The sequence below is a fragment of the Narcine bancroftii genome, chromosome 6, assembly GCF_036971445.1.
Source record: "Narcine bancroftii isolate sNarBan1 chromosome 6, sNarBan1.hap1, whole genome shotgun sequence".
Taxonomy (NCBI): domain Eukaryota; kingdom Metazoa; phylum Chordata; class Chondrichthyes; order Torpediniformes; family Narcinidae; genus Narcine; species Narcine bancroftii.
In genome coordinates this window covers 157,455,225-157,480,887 of record NC_091474.1, presented here as the reverse complement: position 1 = coordinate 157,480,887, position 25,663 = coordinate 157,455,225, and positions in this window count along the sequence as shown.

The window sequence follows — 25,663 nt, the reverse complement described above, 5'->3', positions numbered from 1 at the left end:
TGGAAGGATGTGCAAATCGATGCCAACAGCAAGCTGCTCTTTAGTGAAGTGCCAAAAGGACATCCACAGCTAGTGGTTCCAGTTTCTTGGAGACGCTGCATTTTTGATTCTGTCCAAGGTCTTTCTCATCCATCCATTAGATCGACCGTTCATCTGATTTCAGACAGATTTGTTTGGCATGGACTGAAGAAAGATATCACACAAATGGCCAGATCTTCTGTAGCTTGTCAAAGAGTCAAAATCCATCGGCATACCAAAGCACCATTACAACCCTTCTCACTGGTAACTCGCTGCTTTGACCATATCCATGTGGACATTGTGGGACCAATTCCAGTTTCACGAGGCTACTGCTATCTCTTCATGGTGATCGATAGGTTTACAAGATGGCCGGAGGCGGTCCCCATGGAGGATGCTTTTACAGACTCTTGTACACAAGCATTCCTTAATTCCTGGGTGGCTCGCTTTGACCTACCGGCACACATCACTTCTGACAGAGGGCCTCAATTTATATCTTTGTTATGGATGGCCTTATCACAGCTGCTCTACTTTTGGCTTCATCATACAGGCGCCTATTACCCAGAATCCAGTGGGATGATTGAACGATTCCATCATCACCTTAAATCAGTCTTAATGGCCCATTTGGATGGTCCCAAATGGGCAGATGAATTACCATGGGGGTTGTGCTACGTTAGGACAACTCCAAAAGAGATCTTCACACTTCATCTGCTGGAGCTTGTATAGGGCACGTCTTTGGTGGTCCAAGGGGAATTTGTTCCATGCAGATCCAGTAAAGATGAAGATCCCAAAGAGCTGTTGAGCAGACTAAGGGATACTATAGGTAAATTATCCTCTGTACCACCATCATTACATTGCAAGCATGTTTCTTTTGTACCAGACAAAATGAAGGACTGAATACGTGATCGTACATAGAGGAATATACGGACATCCCTTGTAGGCATCATATGAGGAACCATACAGAGTGATAAGACAAATGAGGTCAACTTACATCTTGGACATTGCCAGGTAGCCTCTGTCATTCACAATTGACAGGTTCAAACATGCCCATGCGGACAAAACTGCCCCTATTCAACAGCCAGCAGTCCGACGCAGGGGTCAGCCTCCCAAAAAACTACCAGGTAATAGTGCAGGTTCTTTGGGGGGGGGCGGGGGGGCACGTAGCATCGCTACAGATAGACTACAACTCCCAGAAGTCTAGTGAACCGGCACGGGATGCCATGATGTGGTGCACATGGTTCAGTGTTTTAAAAAGAATGTGTGTGTGACTCGAGTAAATGAGTTCTGATTTACCTCCAACTGTGTGTGTCATTATTTTGCGTTCATCAGCCACCACTGCATTTTCAGTGGCTACAAAACAATGAATTAAAGTAATAATACAGAGTCTGTGTTCAAAACACCTTGTCCAACCACAGAGGTCAACGCCTCAGTAACTTGGAGGAGGTCAGCTAAGTATCTGCATTGTTGGAGGCTCCGTTTTGTGGGTGGCCAGGACTGGATAGAAAATTAGTGGTCAAAGGCGTCAGAAATTCTGATGGGCGGGCAGCCGGCACTGAGGCAAGAGTTGGTGTTCAAGGCATTGGGAGCTCCAAATGTGTGGGTGGCCAGAGCCGAGACGAGAGTCCATGTTTAAGACTTTGAGAGCTTCAGTGGGCGGGTGGCCGGGATTGAGGTGTGAGTTCACAACCAAGCCATTGGGAGCTCCAGCCAGCTGAAAGCTGAGGCCTAGGTGAGAAATTAGGATAGACTTTTACACAGATATTTGGATAATTCCAGATTTTTTTGTCAAAAATAGGGGGTCGACTTTTAAATGAGATCAACTTCTACACAAGTATATATAGTATCTGCTCTTTAATGATTCAAGCAGTGAAGCTTCCATGCAATTCTTCTATAAATATTGATTTAGAAGATTTTGATAATATTACAAGAAATTGTGCTTAAACTCAGGATAATTTAACATTCTTCCCTAAACATACATGTGATATACACTGAACCTCCAAAATTAGGTCTTGAGATAATGTCAAACATTAAATTGCAGAAATATTGGAACAGAAAAGAAATCTAATTCAAAGAAAGAGAATTTATTGTCATGAACATGTCACAAAATTCATTGTTTTGTGGTAGCACGACAATGCAAATATTGCTATAAAATTATATTTAAACTAAATAAATTAGTGCAAAAAAAAAGAGATAGTGAGGTCGTGTCTGTGGTTCATTGTCCATTCAGATATCTGATGGCAGAAAGGAAGAAGCTGTCCTCCACAGGGTGTTCATCTTCGAGGTTCTTTACCTCCTTCCTGATGGTAGCAGTATGAAGAGGGCATGCCTGAATGGTAAGGGATTTTGAGGATAGAGGCCGCCTCTTGTAGATGACCTGTGATGGCAGTGGCTGAGTTATCAACTCTCTGTAGTTTTTTTCTTGTCATGTGCATTGGCACTTCCATTCCAGACAGTGATGCAACCAGTCTGAATGCTATCTCCTCACGAAGTACAGCTGCTAGTGAGCCTTTTTGTAATTGCATCAATATGATGTCCCCAAGATAGATCTTCAGAGATGCTGACACCCAGGAATTTGAATTTCTTTACCCCTACCACTGCTGACCCCTCGATGAGGACTGGTTTGTGTTGTCCTGATTTCCCCTGAAGTCCACAATTAGGTCCTTGGTTTTACTAACACTGTTATGAACTAACAATGCTTTTAATTTATTTTTTGTTTGGGACTAAAGGGACTTTATTAGCACTAACAAATGAACAGCAATGGAAAATTCACCAGCCAATAGTAAATTCAAAATAATAGATTTTATTAAACTATCAATAATATAACATGTCTTACTTATTTCTAAACTTAACCCCACTATGCACAAATGTAAAATGTGTAATTAAAGTCCCACTCTGAAAAGTCAATTTTGAAAACATCAGCATTTTAGTCTTGCTTGAAGGTCTTAAATTCTCAGTTCAGAATTATAAAGTGTTTTTAAACATCATATCTTCAGGCTTCTTTACTCACAATTCTTTTGATGAAATGTCTTGAGAGATGTTCCTTATATAGAAGTGACCATCTTTTAAGCCACTAATGTACCTCCTGTGAAAAGGAGAATACAATTCCTGATTTCACAGGATCAAATCTTTTTATTGAACATTTTGGAATCTGTTTTCCACACGAAGAAACTGCCCTCTTTTCAAAGAGACAGCAAATGTGGATATTTTCTTCCACATATGAATTCACAAACCCAGACAATGATTAAGTGAAGTGGCCATACAAAAATGGATGCAGTAGAATTCTGTCCTCTTTTCCAAAGAGACAGAAAAGTGGTCTTCCTTATATCAAATACCATTTATTCTGTGTTCCCCTTTAACCAGGAGTAACGCACAACAGCAGCTATTCTGGTTACTGTAATTCAACCCTGCCTTTCACAAGGTTCCAACCCCTGTGTGTCATAGGGTTTTGACTTCTGTACTCTCCAAACTGAACTGTTCCAAAAATGTCTGAATTCAATAATATATTTCTCCAAATCAGTTACATCATCAACAAGATCAGTCCCAATTCTTGGAAACCACATGACTATCAGTTTTATTTCGACCAAAATTCTGTTCCTTTTTCAAAACTCACTCCATATCCAAACAATCTCAGCAGCTCTTATTGAGTACTTAGATACTTCAGTTTTTAATAAAAATAAACACTCCATTGTTTTTGAATAATTAAGAACTACTTCAGATCCATTATCCTCTCTTTCCAAGATGCTGCGACTCCGAGAATGAATTTTCTCTGAGTGCAATGGTTTTCTGTAAATGCGCTGTGACCAATGTGTGCCCCTGTACCAGCCCACAAGTAACATATTAAGAATATACAAAATTTTAATTCTATATTCTACTTTACTAAGACATTTTAATAAGAAATGTAACAACCTTAACCTAAATATTACTATTAACATAGATCCATAACAATATTGAGTGCAAGGTTGTTCTTATGACTCCACTCATTTAGCTATTCTCTCTCTCTCATTCTCTCTCTCTCCTGTAGCCTTCCTCATTGTTATCTGTGACTCTATCAATGACCATGGTGTCATTGGCAAATTTGTAGATGGCATTTTAATTATGCCCAGCCATATTGTCATGGATGTATCGCGAGTAGAGCAATGGGCTTAGCATGTATCCTTGCAGTGCACATGTGTTGATTGTCATTGAGGAGGAGATGTTGTTTCCGACTCATAATGGCTATAGTTTTCCAATGAGGAAGTCATGGATCCAATTTCAGAGGGGGGGTGTAGTGGCCCAAGTTTTGGAACTTGTTGACCAGCATTGAGGATATGATGGTATTGAAAGCTGAGCTGTAATTGATGAAGAATAGCTGATGTACATGTTGCTGTAGTCTAGGTTGATCCAGGGCTGAGTTGAGTTCCAGTGATATTGCATCTGCCGTGGAGCAATTGCGACAATAGGTAAATTGAAGTGGATCCAGATCTATACTTTGGTGCGAGTCAAATTTGACCATGACAACCTCTCAAGGTATTTCATCACAGTAGATGTAAGTGCTACAGGATGATAGACATTGAAGCAGTTCACCCTGCTCTTCAAGATTTTAAGTATGGCCTATCCAGTAGAGGGAAGTGTAATGGGCAGTTATATATTATAGTCGGGATGCTGGCCTTAATTTTAATTATTCTGTTTGTAAACCACAGGCAGCTAGTTTTCCCAGGCCTTAGGAAACTCAGCAGGCATTTCCTTTAGATTCTGTGAGCATAATTAATTCCACAATTCCTACACTGTGATCTGACCACCAAAAGGGCTTTTCCAAACAATGCTGCACTCATCTCCACCTTTTGGTCAACCTGACCACCTTCTTCTTACATTAACCTACCCTTCCAGGACCAAAATTTTATTTCCTGCTTAGAATTCAGCAATAATCAGACTCTTATAGTGCCTCCATCTCCCTGTGTTAACTGGACTTTCCTCTCTGTGCTCCAGACTGCCCCTATCTCATCCCTCTCCCTTCCCAGATGTTCAGGAACCACTTGTCAGCTTGATTTCTTCACTTTGAATGGGGAAAAATGACCTACCACCTGGAAATTTACACTCTAACACACAGTATTGTGTAAGGTGGGAACCTCACTTATTAATCCTCGAGTAATATTCTGCAGGGCATTTAGAAATCATGTTCTTCCTGTTCTCCCGAATTGCAACAGCTTCCTCTTTATTACTTCATTTTGTGCAGGTTTAAACTCAGATTGACAAAAGTAAATTCCAGTCATATTCCAGCCACAATTTAGGCAAAGTTACGAATGAGCATGTTTTAGGTTTTTGACTCAATAATCACAAAATGTTGACTGGTCTCTCAGCATAGGTTCATGTTTCTATCACAGGATTGGTATTAAACTTACCTCTGAATCCAGTTCCCAAGGCTCAAGTACGTACAGAGAATCTCAAAGTATAAAATGAAGGAGAGTAAGGACTTGTCATTTATCCTGCCTAGTGCTAGTTCTTCAATCATCACTAAATGCTAATCAATTAATCATTTATTTCATATTTAATCATGGGCTGGACGATAAGTAAAAGTTTGGTGCCTTTCCCTGCATGAAAAGTATGGAAAATGTGAGTTATTTACTTTATGAGTTATTTTATTATTTCCAACCCCCCACCCCCCCCCCCCCAGCTGTTTCAACCTTGCTGTGGGGGCTGTAGGAAGGTTGCACAACTTGACCGTGACAACATAGTTTAGGAACCGGAACCAATTCAAGGGGGGGGGGGGGGGAAAGGAGAAATGTAGTGGTAATTGAAGATAACATAATTAGGGAAATAGAGAAAGTTCTTTGTAGCATGGTACAGTGTCCCAAAGGCTGTGGTGCCCGCTTAGTGCCTGAGTTCAGGTCATCCTATCTGATTAGCAGAGGAATTTGCAGTGGAAAGGGAAATATCTAGTTGTCATGGTCCATGTGGATATCAATGATATAGGTTAAACCAAGAAAGAGGTTCTTTTAAGGGAATTAGAGGAGCTAGGGACCAAATTAAAAAGCAGAACCAAAAAGAATCTCCAGATTACTACCTGTGCTATGTGCAAAGTGGCACAGGGTCCAGAAGACCCAGAATAGCTCCTGTTGTGTGTTACTCCTGATTAAATGCGTGGTTCAAGGTTGGTGTGGGAGAAGTAGGTTCTAATTCATGGGACTTTGGCACCAGTAATGGGGAAGAAAGGAAATGTTCAAAAGGGTTGGGCTCCATCTGAACTATGATGGGACCTGAATAACTAGGACTGTGGACAGGGTTTTAAATTAAGTAGTTGGGGAGTGGGTTCAACAGATTGGAGAGGGGTAGATAAAGTCAAAGGGAAGAGGGTGGAATAATGTAAAATCAAAAGTTAAAAAAGTGAAAACTAAGAGTAGAGAGGATAAAAGTCAAATGCAAAAAGGGCAAAGATTACTGGATTTTAAAAGCACAATGGTTATAGGGGCAGTTTATCTGAATGCCCATAATATTCAAAACAAGGTCAGTGAACTTGTGGCACAAATCAGTACAAGGACAGATGACTTACTGGCCATTTCAGAAATGTGGTTACAGAGGATTGGGAATTAAATACCCAAGGATATCAGGTAATAAGGAAAGATGGGTAGGAAGGTGGGATTGTGCTTTTAGTTAAGAATAAGATCAAGGCAATAGTGAAAGATGATCTAAGATCTAAGGAGCAAAATTGTGAATCCATTTGGGTAGAAATTAGAAACAGTAAAGAGAGAAAAAGTCACTAGTAGGAGATGTCTATAGGCCATCCAATAATAACATTACAGTGGGACAGGCAATAAACCAAGAAATATCAAAGGCATGTAAGGATGGAACAGCAATTATCATGTTGGACTTTAACATGCATGTAGATTGGGTGAATCAGGTTGATCGAAGCAACTTTGAGGAGGACTTCATAGAATCCATTTATAATGTCTTTCTTGGACAGCATGTTACTGAACCTACAAGGGAACATGCTGCCTTGAGTCTGGTCCTGTGCAATGAGAGGGGTAAAATTAGCAATCTTGTAGTTTGGGATCCTCTTGGAAAGTGTGATCACAGTATGATTGAATTTATCATACAAATGGAGGATACAATTGTTCAGTCTAAAACCAGTGTGTTATGCCTAAACAAAGGAAATACAAGGGGATGAGTGAGGAGTTGGCCAGGGTAGACTGGAAACACAGACTGGATGGAGGGACAGTTGAGGAACAGTGGAGTTATTTCAAAGAGGTTCTTCATGGAGCTCTATAAAATATATTCATGTTAAAATAAGGACAGTAAGGGTGGGGCCAGCCAGCCTTGGATGACTAAGGAGATCAAGACAGACATTAAACTAAATGCTCTTGTGTTCAAAGTCACCAAGAGGAGTGGGAAACCTAAACACTAGGAAACCTTTAAGAAGCAACAAAGAAACACGAAGCAAACAATAAAGAAAGGGAAGGTAGACTACAAGAAAAGATAAGCACAAAAAATAAAAACAAACAGTAAAAGGTTTTGTCATTATATAAAGCACATAAGGGTGGCTAAAGTGAAGGTTGGATCTTTGGAAGATGAGAAGGGAGAGTTGATATTGCATAATAAGGAAATGTCTGAGGCTTTGAATGACTTTGTGTTGTCCTTCACGGTGGAGGACACATTGAACATGTCAAGGACAGTAGGTATGGTTGTACTCAGAAAACTTGAGGGTCTAAAGATAGTTAAATCCCCTGGTCCTGATGGAATGCATCACAGAGTACTGAAAGAAATGGCAGAAGTTATAGTCGAGGCTTTGGTAATAATTTACCAAAATTCTCTGGATTCTGTGCTTATCCCAGTGGATTGGAAGATGGTGAATATCTTACCACTATTAAAAAGAAAGTAAAGGCCAGTTACTTTAACATCTGTCGGTTGGAAAATGCTTCAAGCTATCAGTAGTGAGGCATCTAGAGTGAAATAGATTCATTAGGCTGATGCAGGATGGCTGCAGCAAAGGCAGAACCTGTTCATCAAATGTTCTGGAGCTCTTTGAGAATATAAAGAAGATTCTTTGGGAAGCTAAATGGACTAAGGGTAGTTAAGTCTCTCAGACTGGATGGAAAGCACGCACAGGTTCTGAAGGAGGTAGCTGGAGAGATTGTGGCGGCATTGGTAATAATCTGACAGGAATCAATCGAGTCTGGCATCCCTAACCCTTGCAGATAGAAAGAAAATTATAGAAAAAAAGAAAGAACACATTGATCATAATAATTATAACCACATTAATAATACCATAATACATTTCTTGATGAAAGCACCATATTTTCAGGGGGGATTGGATTAGAAGGTCTGGATTAGTCTATATCATAAATCTCATACAAGGCTCCCATATTTTTTGAATGAGGACAATATTTTATTTCATTCAGCCATTCTTCTATTTTAACATTATTTTACAATTTCCATGTTTCAGCTTCACTTGACATTCCATGTCAACTTTTTCCATGTTTCACTTTCTCACTATTGCCATTGCTAGACTCAAAAATCTTGTTATATTTATTTAACTCCAGCTTAATACCTTCATCATATATATGGCCTAACAAAAAAATTCTTGGATCTAATTTAAACTTCCCTTTTAATATCTTCTCTAAAATAACACATTTTTCTCTCCAAAAATCTTTTACCTTTTCACATGACCATGTAAATGCAAAAAATTACCAACTTCTTTTTTACATCTAAAACATTGAGCAGAGAAATTCAAATTAAATTTATTCAACTTATATGGTGTATAATACACTTGGTGTAAAAAATTATATTGAACTATTTGATATCTAGCATTGATTGTATTAGTTACACTATCTACACAATTTCATCCATATTTCTTCTTGAATTTGTATATTTAAATTCTGTTCGCACTTCAATTCAGTTTTATACAAATCCTTATTTTCCTTTATTTCTTGTAATTTATTATACATTGTAGTTATAAATCTTCAAATAATAAAGGTATCTGTTATAACATATTCAAATTGACTATATTCCGGAAGTCTCAAGTTCATTCCTATTTTTTCCTTCAAATATGATTATAATTGATAATATGCAAATATAGTATGGTGTAATATCCCATATTTCTCCTTTAATTGATCAAATGTCATAAACAATGAACCTCTAAAACAATCTTGTATTTTCTGTACACCTTTTTCATACCAATTGACAAGTTTTTAAAAATCATTCATTGTAAACAGAAGAAGCTGATTCTGTTTTAAAGTCAATTGAGCCAATTGATAAATCTTTTTACCTCTTTCCACATGTATCCTGTTCCATATTCAAAACAAATACCTTCAAATTGGTATTTCTTTTCTACTTTTAAAAACTTCATAATTCCATTTATACAATTATTGGTCTGGATTTACTTCACCTATATTATCCCTCTCAATATCTACCCAAGATAATTTTATTCCCTTTGATACTAAAAAGACAAAAAATTCAATTCAACTGCCTTATAATAGTTTTTAAAATTTGGTAATCTCAAACCTCCTTCATATTTATTCCATGTCAACTTCTTCATACTTATCCTTTTTGACTTCCCTCTCTATAAAAACTCCATAATATTCTTACTTAATTATCTAAGAAAACATTTCAGGTACCCAAATTGGTAATGTTTGAAATAAGTATTGAATTCTAGGAAAAATATACATTTTAACACAATTCACTCATCCTATTAATGTTATTGGTAATTCCTTCCATCTTTTTAAATCTTCCTCCAATCTTCTTAAAAGTGGTATATAATTCAATTTATACAAATTACCATTGTCCCCAAATATTTAACCTCCTCATTTTGCCATTTAAATTTTACTAACTTTTTTTAGATTGTGTATAATCTGCATTAACCATTGGCATAATTTCACTTTTATCCACATTAACTTTATATCCTGAAACTAATCCATATTCTATTAATCATTCATTTAATCTATTCAATAAAATTTCACATTTACTCAAATATACTATAATATCATCCGCAAAAGACTAATTTTATGAACCGTATCCTCAATCTCAAAACCTATAATTTCCTCATCCCTTCGAATTATTTCAGTTAACGGTTCTATTGCCAATACAAATAAGAATGGTGAAAGTGGGCAACCCTGTCTGGAAGACTTTCCTAATCAAATCAAACCTGATGTTTGACCATTTACTATTACTTTCGACTTTGGTTCATTATATAATACTTTTATTCCTCTTAATGTCTCAAGAAATCCAAACTTATATAAACCTTAAATAGAAAGTCTCAATCTAATCTATCGAACACTTCTTCTGCATCTAAAATAATTGCCATCGCTGGAACTTTCCTTTTTTGAGCCACATTTATCAAATTTAAAAATCTCACTACATTATCTGCTGCCATTCCTTTTGTAATAAACCCCATCTAGCCCATATTAATCAATTTTGGAAGAACTTAATCAAATGATTAGCCCACAAATACAATTTTATCATCTACATTTAACAAAGATAAAGCTGTTTGTAATGGATCTTTTCCATTTTTTGGTATTACTATTATTAATACCATCTTAAAGGATTCTGGTACATCATTTACTTCTCTTATTTTATCTAGTATCTCTTTAAAATTGGTACCAATAATTCCTTAAATTCCTTATAAAATTCCACTGGAAAACCATCTTTTCCTGGCACTTTATTATTTTGCAATGTTTTCAGAACCTCATATATATCTCAGCTTATGTAAAGAAATAAGATCATTCTTTCCTCTCCTCTTCATGTAAATTTGGTAATTGAATTTGTTGCAAATATTGTTCTATTTTAATTTCATCTTGTTTTAACTCAGACTTGTATAAATTTTAAAAATCTCTAAAATTTTCATTTATTTCCTTTGACTTATAAATCATCTGACAATTCTTGTCTTTCATTGCTACAAAAGTCTCAGATACCTGTTCTTTCTTTAACTGCCATGCCAACTCCTTATGAGCTCTTTTTCCAAATTCATAATACCTTTGTTTAGTTTGCAAAATATCTCTTTCAGCTCTATATACTTGTATAATATTAAGCTTGACATTTTTTCTTTCCATTAATTTCTTACTTTCCTCATTTGGTCTAATTTGTATTGTTTTCTCTAAATCAGTTATTTCTTTTTCTAATTGATCTACTTCCTTTAAATAATCCTTTTTTAATTTTACCGCATAACTACTAATTTGTTCTCTTAAGTACTCCTTTAAATCATCCCATATAACAAATTTATTATTTACCGAATTATTATTTTCCATAAAAAATTTAATTTATTTTCTTACAAAATCACAAACATCTTTCCTTTTCATCAATTCCTTATTTAATCCCCACCTATATCCACTAATTTTATCTTCCTCAGATACTATTGACAATAACAAAAGGGAATGGTCCAAGATAGTACATGCCAAATATTCCCACTGTGGTACTCTAGATTGAACATGAGCTGTCAATAAAAACATATCAATTCATGAATATGTCTAATGTCGAAAAGAATAAAATGAATAATATCTTTCATTCATATGTATTTTCTGCCAAATATCTATCAATCCCATATCTACCATTAATTCTTTTACTTTTTTAGATACTTTATTATCTCCTACATATTTTCCCGATCTATCCATTTTGAAATTTAACATCTAATTAAAATCTGCTCCCATCAAAATTTTACCATTGGCATTTGATAATTTCATTAAAAGGTTTTGTATAAATTTATTATCTTCTATATTGGGAGCAAATAAATTGAACAAGGTCCAATTTTCTGAATATATCTGACATTCTATCATAGCATATCTTCCTGCCAAATCCTTTTCTACATTTAAAATTTTTACTGGTAGATTTTTATTTATCAATATTGCAACTCCTCAAGCCTTTGAATTAAATGAGGCTGCCATTACTTTACCCACCCAATTCCTTTGTAATTTATCTAATTCCTTCTCCACTAAATGTGTTTCTTGTAAAAAAAGCTGTATCTATATTCTTTTATTCATAAATACCAATGTTTTAATGTTTTATTTGATTTTGTATCCTACTGACATTAAACCTCAAAATTAATCTTCCTGATCATTTTCAATCAAATTAATACTCTACTTATCCAGCCTTCATCCTCCAAATCCTCCTTTAACATATCAAAGGCATTATATTGATCCATTACACCAATAAATTTGTGGGAAAAAAGAAAAGTTAAGAAACAAGAAACGATAGAATTCCCCAAAAAAGGTGCATGCAAAAAACATACCCTTTTTATCACCATTATTTATAGGAGTGGTAATCCAGCCTACACCTGCACACAGGCAAACATTCCCTTTGCCCCCCCCCCCCACCACCGAATCTTATTCTGACCAGCCTTTACATATATCATCAGTTTCTTAACTACATATTAATATTATCATAACTCCCTACCCTTATAATTAAAGAAAAGTCAAATAAACACATAATCTTCCAGTTTCACCATCAAACTAAACAATTTACCTCCTCACCCCTTACTTCCCAACTTAACAGGCAAAGATTCAGCAAAAGATTTGGCTTCATCAGGATCAGAAAAAAATTTATGCATATCATCAAGAAAAATTTTCAATGCATTAGGATATCTCAAAACAAATGCATATCCCTTCTTCCACAAAATATTAAATTCCTTTCTCTTTCTCAGCAGTTCAAAATTTATATCCAGAAAGAAGAAGATCTTGTTTCCATTATAAATCAATGGGGCTTGTCTTGCCTTTACTTGGCTTTCCACTAGTTCCAACACTTTTTCTCTCACCTCATAGTGAAGGAAATCAACCAATATTGGATGAGGGTTTTGACCTTCTTGTGGTTTTGGTCTTAAACCACTATATGCTCTTTCAATGCTAATGTCTTCTTTAAATTCTTCCATTCCCAGTACCTGCGGTATCCAACTTTTATATTTTTTTTAAACTCTGTTTCAAACTTTTCTTGGGAGAGTAGGGATTATGTTATTAACTCCATGTCATCATGTGACACACCCCCTTGTAACTTTTTGAAGCAATCATAAGTAGGATAGATAGGGGAGATATAGTGGATGTTGTGTATTTGGACTTTCAAAAGGCCTTCAGCAAGATGCGACACTGCTAAACAAGATGAGAGCCCATAGAATTACAGAAAGGATCTTAGCATGGCTCAATATTGGGTGGTCAACAGGAAATAGAGAGTAGAAATAAAGGGATCCTATTCTGGTTGGCGACTGGCTACCAGTGGTGTTCCACAGGGGTTGGTGTTGGGGCCACTTCTTTTTACATTATATATAAATGATTTGGATTATGGAATAGATGGCTTTTTGTCTACATTTGCAGATGGTACCAAAATAGATGGTAGGGTGTGTGATGCTCAGGATATCAAAAGACTACAGAGAGACTTGGATAGATGAGGAGAATGGGGAAAGAGGTGGCAAATGAAATGCAATGTTGGAAAGTGTATGGTCATGCACTTTGGTAGAAGAAATAGATGGGCAGACTATTATTTAGATAGAAAATTCAAAATTCTGAGGTGCAAAGGGATGTGGGAGTCCTAGTGCAGGATACCTTAAAGGTTGACCTCCTGATTGAGTTGGTAGTGAAGAAGGCAAATGCAACTTTGACATTTATTGCTAGAGGGATAGTAAGGTGTAATGTTGAGAAAGCACTGATGAGACCTCACTGTGTTCAGCTTAGGGCACTGTATTTGAGAAAAGACATGCTGGCATTGGAGAGGGTTCGGAGAAGATATACTAGAATGATATTAACTCATGGTGGAGTGGGAAAGCAGACTTGATAGGCCAAATGGCTTATTTTATCTTATTTAGTATATGAGGAGTGATTGTTGGCTCTTGGAGTTTACTCATTGGAGTGCACAAGGATGAGGGACTCCTCATAGAGGCATTTTGAATGCTGAATGGCCTGAACAGAGCAGATGTGGTGAGGATTTTTCCCATTGTAGGGGATTCTAGGACAAGAGGGCATTATTACAGAATAAAAGGGCATCAATTTAAAACAGAGATATGGAAAAAATTTGTTAGTCTGAGGGTTGTGAGTGTGTGGAACTTGTTGTGGAAACAAGGTCATTGGGTATATTTAATCCAGAGATTGTCAGTTATTTGATTAGTCAGGGCATCAAAGGTTTGGGGAGAAAGCCAGGGAGTGAGGCTGAGTGGGTAGATGGATCAGTACATGATTAGAATGGTGGAGTAGACTCGATGGGCCAATGTGTCTACCTCTGCTCCTATATCTTGTGATCTTGTGATACAACAAGCACAGAAGGTTCAGGGGAGCAGATGGACATTGCTTACCTAGATTTTCAAAAGGTGTTCAATAAAGTGCTGCATAAAAGACATATCTATAAGATAAGAATGCATGGAATTGGGAATGATGTATTAGCATGGATAGAGTATTAGTTAACCAATAGACATCAGAGAATCAGGGTGCAGGGATGTTTTTCTGGTTGGCAATTGGTGGTGAGCAGGGTGCTGCAGGGTTGGTCCTGTGCCCGCAACTGTTCACAGTATACATTAACCATTTGGAAGAGGGGACAGAGTGTAATGAACCTAAGTTTGCTGATGACACTAAATTGAGTGGAAAAGCAAATTATGCAGACGATACAGAGAGTCTGCAGAGAGATATAGATAGGTTAAGAGTCAAGGGTCTGGCAGATGGAGTACAAGTTGGAAAATGTGAGATTATCCACTTTGGAAGGAAGAATGGAAGATCAGACTATTATTTAAATGGCATGCTGCTGTACTGAAGGACTTGTGAGTATTTGTGCATGAATCGCAAAAGGTTGGTTTGCAGGTTGTAACGTAGATAAAAACTCACACTTGACTGGAGGGAGAACTAACACTTATTAGCTTACAACACAGGTAAGGTTCATGAACAGGCTTCAGAGGGGTTCTGGTTTTAGGCAGGAATCCAGTGTTATGTACAGGCCCCGGGGGAGAAGCTGGGAGTGGGACCAGTCGTCAGTACAGCATACTTCAAGTGAATCCTAATTCACTACACAGGTGCAGCAGGTTATCAAGAAGGCAAATGGAATGTTGGGCTTTGTTGCTAAATGGATTTGAATTTAAGAGCAGAGAGAATGTAGGTGCTGCATCTATACAAGGTACTGGTGAGGCCGCATATGGATACGGCATACAGTTCTGGTCTCCTGACTTGAGAAAAGATGTACTGGCTTTGGACGTGGTCCAGAGGTGGTTCACCAGGTTGATTCCAGGGATGAAGGGGTTGACCTATGAGGAGAGATTGAGTTGTATGGGATTGTACTTGCAGGAATTTAGAAGAATGAGAGGGGATCTTATAGAAACATATAAAGTTGTGAAAGGCATAGATAAGATTGAGGTAGATACATGGTTTCCATTGGTAGGAGAGACCAGAAGTAGGTCACATAGCCTCAAGATTCAGCATAGTAAATTTAGGACTAAGATGAGGAGTAACTATTTTCCCAGAGGGTGGTGAATCTGTGGTGACCTCAGTAAATATATTTAAGACAAGGTTGGATAGATTTCTACATAGTAAGGAAATTAAGGGATATGGGGAAAAGGCAGGTAGGTGGAGATGAACCCATCATCAGATCAGCCATGATCATAATGAACGGTGAAGCAGGCTCGACTGGCTGGATGGTCTGCTCCTGCTCCTATTTCTTATGTTCTTATGTTGTTCTTGCAAATTTCTAACTTGGAATGTTAGATCTATGGCACCTTTTTCAGGCTTTGGTTCTAGGTCTCTTATTGGACGAATGTAAGACAAATAAAAGTGTGTGTCCTTAAAGTGTTCAAAGATTGTTCAGAATGGTCCACGTGATGACTCGCCATTGCACTGAACTTGTTCCTCCATGTCAATGTCTGATAGACAAACCTCCAACAGATTAAAACACAATACTTTCAGCACAATGGAAATTCACAGCTGCAGGCAGGGATGTGAAGGCAAACAGCCTGAGGGATTCTTCTCCTCTACTCCCACAATAGAGGAGCATCAAATATTCTGGCATCTCAATGGTTAATGATTTTCTTTTAAATGTCGGCTCCTTTGGGTTTCATAACTCCAAAGGAAATGAGTAATGACAATTTTTGTCAAGCAAAATATTTCAGTAACAATTGGGTCTAGAGCAGAGATTCTCAACCTTCCCTTCCCACTCACATATCACCTTAACCAATCCCTTACTAATCACAGAGCACCGATGGCATAGGAATTACTTAAAGTGGTAAGTAAGCGGAAAGAAAAAGGTTGAGAACCTCTGGGTTAGATGATTCAACTGAACATCATTCAAGTGGTTTCACTCAAAACATCATTTTTCTTTTTTTCCTCTCTCTTTAAAAGTAATGATCAAATTGTTTGGATCAACAAACCAAAGGATATAATCTCTCAATGCACAAAGGGCTCTTGATAAAATTTCTAACAGGTCATTAAAAACCTGTAAGGAGCATTCAAAATCAGGACCAGGTAGTAAGACACTGTGGAGCAAAGTGGTGTTCCATTAGCATCTGCACCATCAGCTAGAACACAATAAAAACACAAACCCGTTTTTGCAAGTAACAGAATAAATCAATGTAATGTATTACACAAAGTTACTCTAACCATTTTCAATTTTTCCTAAGAGATAACATAACGTAACAGAAGCTGTAGAAACAGTCACATTCAAATTTTTGTTAATGTACAAAAAAATCCTAAACGAAGCAAATTTCCTTGTTTTTGAATAAATGTCACAGTTAATTTTACTGTTAAAAAACAGCAAAAACAAATACATTCAGTTAAAGTACAATACTTGAAGGCAAATTATAGGGAAGTAATGTCAGATGATGAAGGAGATTTATTTTATGGTAATGTACACACTTACCTTATGAAGTGCACACTCTTAATACAAGATTTGAACCATGAACATATTCAGGAAGCCAGGAGTTAAGAGCAAAATTTCTCAATAAATCTGACATAATTGGCTTGAATTACCAAGGGTATACTTAAGGTTAAGTTTTACAAAATAAATTCCTTGTCTAATTTTATCAAGAGCTCTTTGTGCATTGAGAGATCATATCTTTTGGTCTGTTGATCCAAACAATTTGATCATTACTTTTAAAGAGAGAGAAAAAAAGAAAATGATGGTTTGAGTGAAACCACTTGAATGATGTTCAGTTGAATCATCTAACCCAGAGGTTCTCAACCTTTTTCTTTCCACTCACATAGCACTTTAAGTATTCCCTATGCCATCGGTGCTCTGTGATTAGTAAGGGATTGCTTAAGGTGGTTGGTGAGTGGGAAGGGAAGGTTGGGAATATCTGCTCTAGGCACGAATGGTTACTGAAATATTTTGCTTGAGAAAAATTGTCATTGGTCCATTTAATTTGGAGATGAAACTAGGTACAATTAAGAAAGTGGTTTCCAACCTTTTTCTTTCCACCCACATACCACCTTAAGCAATCCCTTACTAGTCACAGAGCACCTATGGCATAGGGAATACTTAAACTGGTATGTTAGTGGAAAGAAAAAGGTTGAGAACCACTGAAAACTTATCCAGTTCATTCTGGTGTTTGAAAGGAGACAGCTGTACACAAACTCAAACTTTATATTGTTATCATTAATAAAATTATACCCACCAGTGAAGAGCAAAACCAAACCATTGCTTTTATATTTTGCCCTCAGCATTTTTGATCTAGTATTTTTCCTTCCCCAGGAACAGCATGCTTGGAGGGAAGTTAGATAGAAAGTGGTGTGCTGGAACAGCAGTCATTATGAATAGAAGCCACTTCTGAACAGACAATACATCTACTAAGAATCTGTTTCTGGCGTAGTTAAAAGCTCACACTCGACTGGAGGGAGAATAAACACTTTTATTAGCTTACAACACAGGTAGGGTTCATAAATAGGCTTCAGAGGGTTTCTGGGTTTAGGTGTGAAACCAGGTTATACACGGGCCCCAGGGGGAGGAGCCAGGAGGTGGGACCAGTTATCAGTGCAGCACAATTCTAGTGAATCCCTGTTCACTACATTTCTTTAAAATCTTCCTACCCAGGCAAGGTTTGAGATTATGTTCATGTATAGATAATCCATTTATTGAACAGTTTCAATTGTCCTTCCTCGATTGAGTTCCTGTTTCCTGTATACAGCATGGAAGCTGCCCCTTGGCCTGACCTGTCCATATTATCCAAGTTCCTTGTGTGGGCTTGTCCCACTTGCCTGATTTTGGCTATCTCTCTCTAAGCCATGTACTTGCGAAAATATCCTTTAAACATAGTAAATGTACTTCCCTCTGATTTCCTCTGGTAACTTACACCATATACCATCATCCCCTGCGTGAAGAATCAAACAAAACTTTCAAAGATTAAAAGCAACAGGCAAAATCGAATTGCAATCCAGTTCACAAGAGTCCCTTTGAATTGGGTACAAGCATTGAACTCAATTTTATTAAGCTTTTGTCTCAGATGGATAGCCATATATCAAGCTGACAATTAAACATATGGAAAGAATTAAGTCAGCTACATTTATTTTTATTGCACTGTAAATGTACAGTATTTGATAAAATATTCAGATTTGACTATATAGTTTAATATGTTTATATGTGTGTGTTTTTTGGAGTGGGTTACAGGTAATACAGCGGTTGTGGTTGATGATTATTATGAATGTTATTGTAGGGAAGGAATCGAAAACTGGATACAATTGTTCCACATTAATGAGAACATAAGATATAGGAGAAGGTGTAGGCCATCAGGCTCGTCAAGCCTGCTCCGCCAATCAATAACATCATGGCTGATCTGATCATTGACTCAACTCCACCTCCCTGCCTTCCCCGTATCCCTTAATTCCTTTTTTATGTAAAAATCTAACTGAACCTTAAATACAGTTAATGAAGTCCCCTCAACCACTTCCTGGGCAGAGAATTCCACAGATTCACTACTCTCTGGGAAAAACAGTTTTTCCTCATCCATCTTCAATCTACTCCCCTGAATCTTGAGGCTGTGTCCCCTAGCTCTGGTCTCACCTACCGACGAAAATAATTTTCCTGCCTCTATCTTATCTATCCTTTTCATAATTTTATATATTTCTATAAGATCTCCTCTCATTCTTCTGAATTCAAGCAAGTATTATCCCAGGTAATTTAGTGTCTCCTTGTAGGTCAACCCCCTCATCTCTGGGATCAACCTGGTGAACCTCATCTGGACTGCCTCTAAGGCCAGTATATCCTTCCTCAAGAATGGAAACCAGAACTGCACAATGTACTCCAGGTGCAGCCTCACCAGTACCTTGTAAAGTTGCAGCATGACCTCCCTACTCTTGAATTCAATTCCTCTCATGAAGAAGGCCAACATTCCATTTGCCTACTTTATAACTTGTATCTGCAACCCAACTTGTTGCAATTCATACACAAGCACTCCCAAGTCCTTCTGCACTACAGCATGCTGCAGTCTTTCACCATTTAAATAATCTGCTCTTCTATTTTCCTACCAAAGTGGATGACCTCACATTTACTAATGTTGTTCTCCATCTGCCAGACCTTTGCCCACTGATCTAACTTAACTATATCCTTCTGCAGCCTCTCCACATCCTCTGTACTATTTGCTTTTCCACTCAATTTAGTATCATTCGCAAACTTGGCTACACTACACTCTGTCCCCTCTTCCAAATCATCAATATAAATGGTGAACAACTGCAGGCCCAGCACCACCCCCTGCGACACCCCACTTACCACTGTCTGCCAATCAGAAAAACATCCATTCATCCCAACTCTCATGCTTCTTTCAGATAACCAATCCTCAACCCATGCCAATATACTTCCCCTGACTCCATTCATCTGTATTTTATTGATAAGTCTCTTGTGCCACACCTTATCAAACACCTTCTGGAAATCCAAATATACAACATCACCCTGCTCCCCTCTATTTATTGCACCCAAAAAACTCCAGCATTTGTCAAACCTTTCTGAATCCATGCTGCGTCTGCCTGATGGAACTTCTTTGTTCTAAATGTCTGCTACTTCATCCTTAATGACAACTTCAAGCATTTTCCTGACTACAGGCATTAAGCTAGCTGGCCAATAGTTACCTATCTTCTGCTTACATCCCTTCTTAAAAAGTGGCGTGACATTTGTTGTTTTCCAATATGGCAGGACCAGTCCAGAGAATTTTTGTAAATAATTACTAATGCATTGATTATAAATCCTGCCATTTCCTTCAGTACCCTGGGATGCATCCCATCAGGACCAGGGAATTTATCCACTTTCAGTCCCATTAATTTGCTTATCACTATCTCTCAGCCTCATTAGGTTCCTAATTTGATCTTGAATGAAGCAAAGCTGCCCACTTTCCTCTGTCTTGTATGTGTACTGTATCCAACAACAAGGAGATGGGCTGTGACAATGTCAGGCAATATGGGAGAACTCTACGTAGATTATCTTACTGACTTCTGTGCACAGTGAACCTACAGCGAAATTAGAATCTGAAACTAGATTGAACTGGCTTCAGGAACCAAAGTCAGTTGTAGTGAGAGTGAGGCTTTTCTGGTAATACAGCTAATCCGCTGTACCCTTCACCATCAGGTTTGGCTACTGAAGGTGCCAGGAACCCAGGTGTAGAGAAGCTTGGTTAAGTACCCACTTTGGTGTGTCCAAAACATATTGGTCTTCCTGGATAAGGATGCTACTGACCAGCACATTCCAGATTGCAAGAGAGCATGCTGAGGGGCACATTGAAGCTCAATTCAACCACCACAAAGGCATTGTGTGCTCCTGTTGCCATTGGTCAGTGGGGGACTGGGCCCTGCATAACAGCCTCTCAAAAGTACATTGTTCATGGAAGAAAGCTGAGTGGCATTTATGCAACGTATAAAAATGTATGGGATTGATGATAGAATGAACATGGAGAAGGATGTTCCCCAATAATACTTACTGTTTATATTATGAAGTATATTTTGGGAAAATATTAAGATTTTGAGAGACAGGTTCACTTTCCTCAAGCATCCAGGACATTGACAGTGAGGACTTGAGTGGTGGTAAGGTTTATAGTTATGCAATGAAGATGAAATGCGCACAAAATGGCCTTGACTCTTTTAACAGCTGGCAAACTCCATCTCCATCCTTGATGCTTTTCAAGGTTGTTAGGTTTGTTTCATAGTTTTAAATTCCTTTGACATCCAAACATGTTAAAACCTATCAAAATTGAAATAATTAATATCATCAAAATGAATGAGAAAAAATTGTAAAATAAACACATGACCCTGCCCTCTTCCTCCTGATTCCCAGCCAAACAATCCCTACAAACAGTGACAGCTCAATGCAGGACCTGAGGTGATTTCCCCACCATAAATCCTGGGCTATCTCAGCAAAGCTGTAGTTTGCTGCAGAACTCCAGAAAAGGTAACTAATACACGTGCTGCACAAGTATGAGGCAACATTCAGTGGCACCAATAAAAAAAAAATTCCTACCTACTTGCTGAAAATGTATTTTATTAAACTGCTCTGATCTCTTTTCTGTTGTTAAAACAATAGATGAACTGAAAATAATCATGAATGCTTGTTGCTCCCCTAATAAACAGGAGGATCTTGGCTTTCAAGACCATAGATCCCCTAAGGTGGAAGCACAGATGTAGTAGTGAAGAAGGCACATGAGATGCCTCCCTTCATTAGCTAGGGCATCAAATATAACAGCATGAAGGACATGGTTAAAGTTTATGAGATTTTGGTTAAGCCACATCTGGACAATCACATGCTGCAGTATAGGAAGGATGTGAATGCATTGGAGTTGTGGCAGAGATTTAACAAGATGCCTATGATAGAATGTTTCATCTATGGGGAGAGACTGAATAGATGGGTTTATTTTACTTGAAGTAGAGGATGGTAAGGGAGAGGACCAGGCAGAAGAATATAAAATTATGAGGGTCATTGATAGAGTAAATAGTGAAAAGCTTTTCCACCCATGAGGGAGAGCTCCAACACAAGGCATACATTTAAAATGAGACATAAAAAGGTTAAAGAGGAAATGACAAAAAATTCTCTATTCTCAGAGAATGATAGTATTCTGGAACACACTGCCAAAAAACATAAGGAAGGCAAGTACTCTCACAACATTTAAAAATGATCAGAATCGCCAAAGTATAAGCTATGGACCAGGCACTGGTCACTTGGATTTACATGGATGGTTAAGATGGTCAGCGTAGACTTGGTGACTGAAAGACCTGCTTCTGTGCTATATGATTTTATGATCACAACTTCTTTTGTTTTGTAATTCTTTATTTATCGCACTATGAACCATATCAATCAATATATTTACAGATGCATTTCTTTAAATATTCGCAGTGACATTTTTTCTTTTATTCCCCATCCCTCCCTTCCCCTTCCCACCCCCTCCAAAAACAGTAAATATTGAACATATAAAATGCTATAAAACAGTATCTTTATACAAAAGGAATACAAACAAAAAAGATGTATCATCTACTTATTCACATTAAATCTGATCGTGTTTATCTTCTTATCATTTTAGGTGGTGGTGGTCTAAGGCCTGCTATTTCTGTTATGTTCCATATATGGTTCCCAGGTTTTTTCAAACATTGTAACTTTGTCTTTTCCAGACTCTTTAGTCTGGAAAAACAACCAACTGAAAAACCTCACAAAGATAAGCGTATACAGAGCCGTTGTCATACCCACACTCCTGTTCGGCTCCGAATCATGGGTCCTCTACCGGCACCACCTACGGCTCCTAGAACGCTTCCACCAGCGTTGTCTCCGCTCCATCCTCAACATCCATTGGAGCGCTCACACCCCTAACGTCGAGGTACTCGAGATGGCAGAGGTCGACAGCATCGAGTCCACGCTGCTGAAGATCCAGCTGCGCTGGATGGGTCACGTCTCCAGAATGGAGGACCATCGCCTTCCCAAGATCGTATTATATGGCGAGCTCTCCACTGGCCACCGTGACAGAGGTGCACCAAAGAAAAGGTACAAGGACTGCCTAAAGAAATCTCTTGGTGCCTGCCACATTCACCACCGCCAGTGGGCTGATAACGCCTCAAACCGTGCATCTTGGCGCCTCACAGTTTGGCGGGCAGCAGCCTCCTTTGAAGAAGACCGCAGAGCCCACCTCACTGACAAAAGGCAAAGGAGGAAAAACCCAACACCCAACCCCAACCAACCAATTTTCCCTTGCAACCGCTGCAATCGTGTCTGCCTGTCCCGCATCGGACTGGTCAGCCACAAACGAGCCTGCAGCTGACGTGGACTTTTTACCCCCTCCATAAATCTTCGTCCGCGAAGCCAAGCCAAAGAAAGAAAGAACTTTGTCTTTTAAATTATATGTGATTTTTTTCCAATGGGTTACACTTAAACTTGGTTATATATTCCGTTAATGTTTATAGTCATATAGTCCAACATGGCCATCTTATATCTTTATTTTCACTTCTTTTCTGCCTCTTCACCACCTCCATCCCTTTTTTCCATTACTGTTTTTGAAATTTTCCTTTTTAATCTCAATATATGACAATGCACTCAAGACATGAAATACCCCAACAATCCCCACAAGCAATAACCCTTTAACCCCAAATGAACCTCCCCTCTTTGGATTGCACCTTGTCCCCTGACAGCAACCACAACTCCCCTTTCCATTCGATTTGTGAATTTACTCGCAAGCGTCAACTGATTTTGCAGTGACCATTATTCTCCCACCCTCCAGCCCCCCCCGAGAACATTATTTTCCTATACTTATAACAAAGCTCTCTCTCTCTTTATTTTCCCTTCTTCCCCTTCTCTTATCCATCTTTAAATCTTTATATATACATTATCTTTACTTTATATTTTTACATATTTTGGATATTTTCTTGCCGGTCATCCTTCTTGTCACTCCTCCTCCTCTCTTCTCCTGTCCTGCAGATGTTCAGCAAATCCTTGGGCTTTCTTTGGGTCTGAGAACAGTCTATTCCATTCCCCAGGAATAAATACTTTGAGTTCTGCTTGATGTCTTAATTTAAAGTTATACCCTTTCTTCCATAAGATTGTTTTTGCCATGTTGAATTCCTTCCTCTTCTTTAAAAGTTTGAAGCTTATGTCTGGGTAAAAAAATATGTTTTGTCCCTTATATTCCAATGGCTTATTGTCTTCTCTAACCTTCTTTCTTGTCTGCTCCAGTGTGTTTTCTCTTGTCATATATTTTAGAAATTTTACCAATATGGACCTTGGTTTTTGATGTGGTGGCAGTTTCGGTACTAGCGCTCTATGCACCCTTTCGATTTCTATTTCTTGATGTGAATCTGTCATTCCCAGCACCTTCAGGATCCATCCTTTTATAAATTCCTTCACATCTGACCCTTCTTTGCCTTCTTTCGTCTACTGTAGTTTTCCAATATGTTAATTTTTTTGTGACAATAACTCTTGTGTCTCTAATTCTTTTTTTTGCTCTCTTCCAACTTCCCTCTTAAATCATTTATCTACATTTCTACAACAGCTTCTCGTTCCTCCACATTTTCTACTCTTTTCCGTATTTCAGTCATGACCAACTCTAAGCTTTGCATTCTGTCTTCAGCTCTTTTCATTTTTCTTTTGATTGAACTAAATTCTAATGATAGCCATTCTTTTAATGACCTCATTTATTCTTCGCAAAAGGCTTTATCTAAACTTTGTCCTTCTATTTTACCTTCTTCTTTCCTTGAAATTCTTGGTCTTATTCCTCCTTTTCTTCTGTGTCTGTATCTATGACTGTGTCATCTTTTACTCTTCTCTGTATCTGTGTATCTTCATCCTTCTCTGGTGAGCTGCTTTTGTATCCTTGCTGGGCCTCCAGCTGCTGTGTCTCCTGCTGTTGCGCTTCCTCCTGCAGGTCGACCCATTGTTGGGCCTCCCGCTGCAGGTCGACCCATTGTTGGACCTCCCGCTGCAAGTCGACCCACTGCTGGGCCTCCTGCCGCAGTTCGCCCCCCTGCCGGTCGCCCTGTTGCCACTCACACTCTTCCAGCCCTTCATTCTCTTTCTCACCACTCTTATTTTCCTCTTTCTTGCTAACTTCTTCTAGCCGAACGCCCTGATACTGGGCATCTCTCAGCTGACTGCTCCCCAGCCGAGTCCCCCTCCTGCCGGCGTTGACCTTTTCTTTTACTTGCGCACTGTGCACCTCTTCTTGTCTCTGAGAGCCATTTTTGAAGTCCGCCAGTCAGGAGGACACCACTTCTCTGGGGACTCACCAACACCGGAGATCGGCTGTTCCTCTCCACGGTGGCTCTCTGCTCCAACGTGCAGGTAAGGCCTTCTTCTTTCTTCTCCAGTAATTTTCCTTCTTCCCTTTTCTCTGTTATTCTTACTTTTTCTCTTTTGGGTGCCATCTTCTGTCTCTTCTCTGTAACTTTATCTTCCTGTATTTTATGTTTATTGAGCTCTGTTTTTTCACACTTTTTTTTTCTTTTCTCGGAGAGGGCTGGTTCCACTCGACCAGCTATTACTCCATCACGTGACTCCCCTAACTTCTTAACATTTCTTGATACCTCATGCTTCTGTCATAATTATATCATTAAAATTATTGTCACACTGTGATCCATTGTTTGCTGAATGACTGAATAGAGAGCACTGATGATGGATTGAATCACTTATCCCACAGCAATGATTTTAGTACTTTAGTGCCTTTGATCTCTACACATGGAAAACATTTTAAGGTCTCTATATTCTTTCTGTACTGTCCAAGAGGAGAGATGATATATTTTTAAATAATATACAAATAATGCAAACAGGATGGAGCCTGTTAAATATC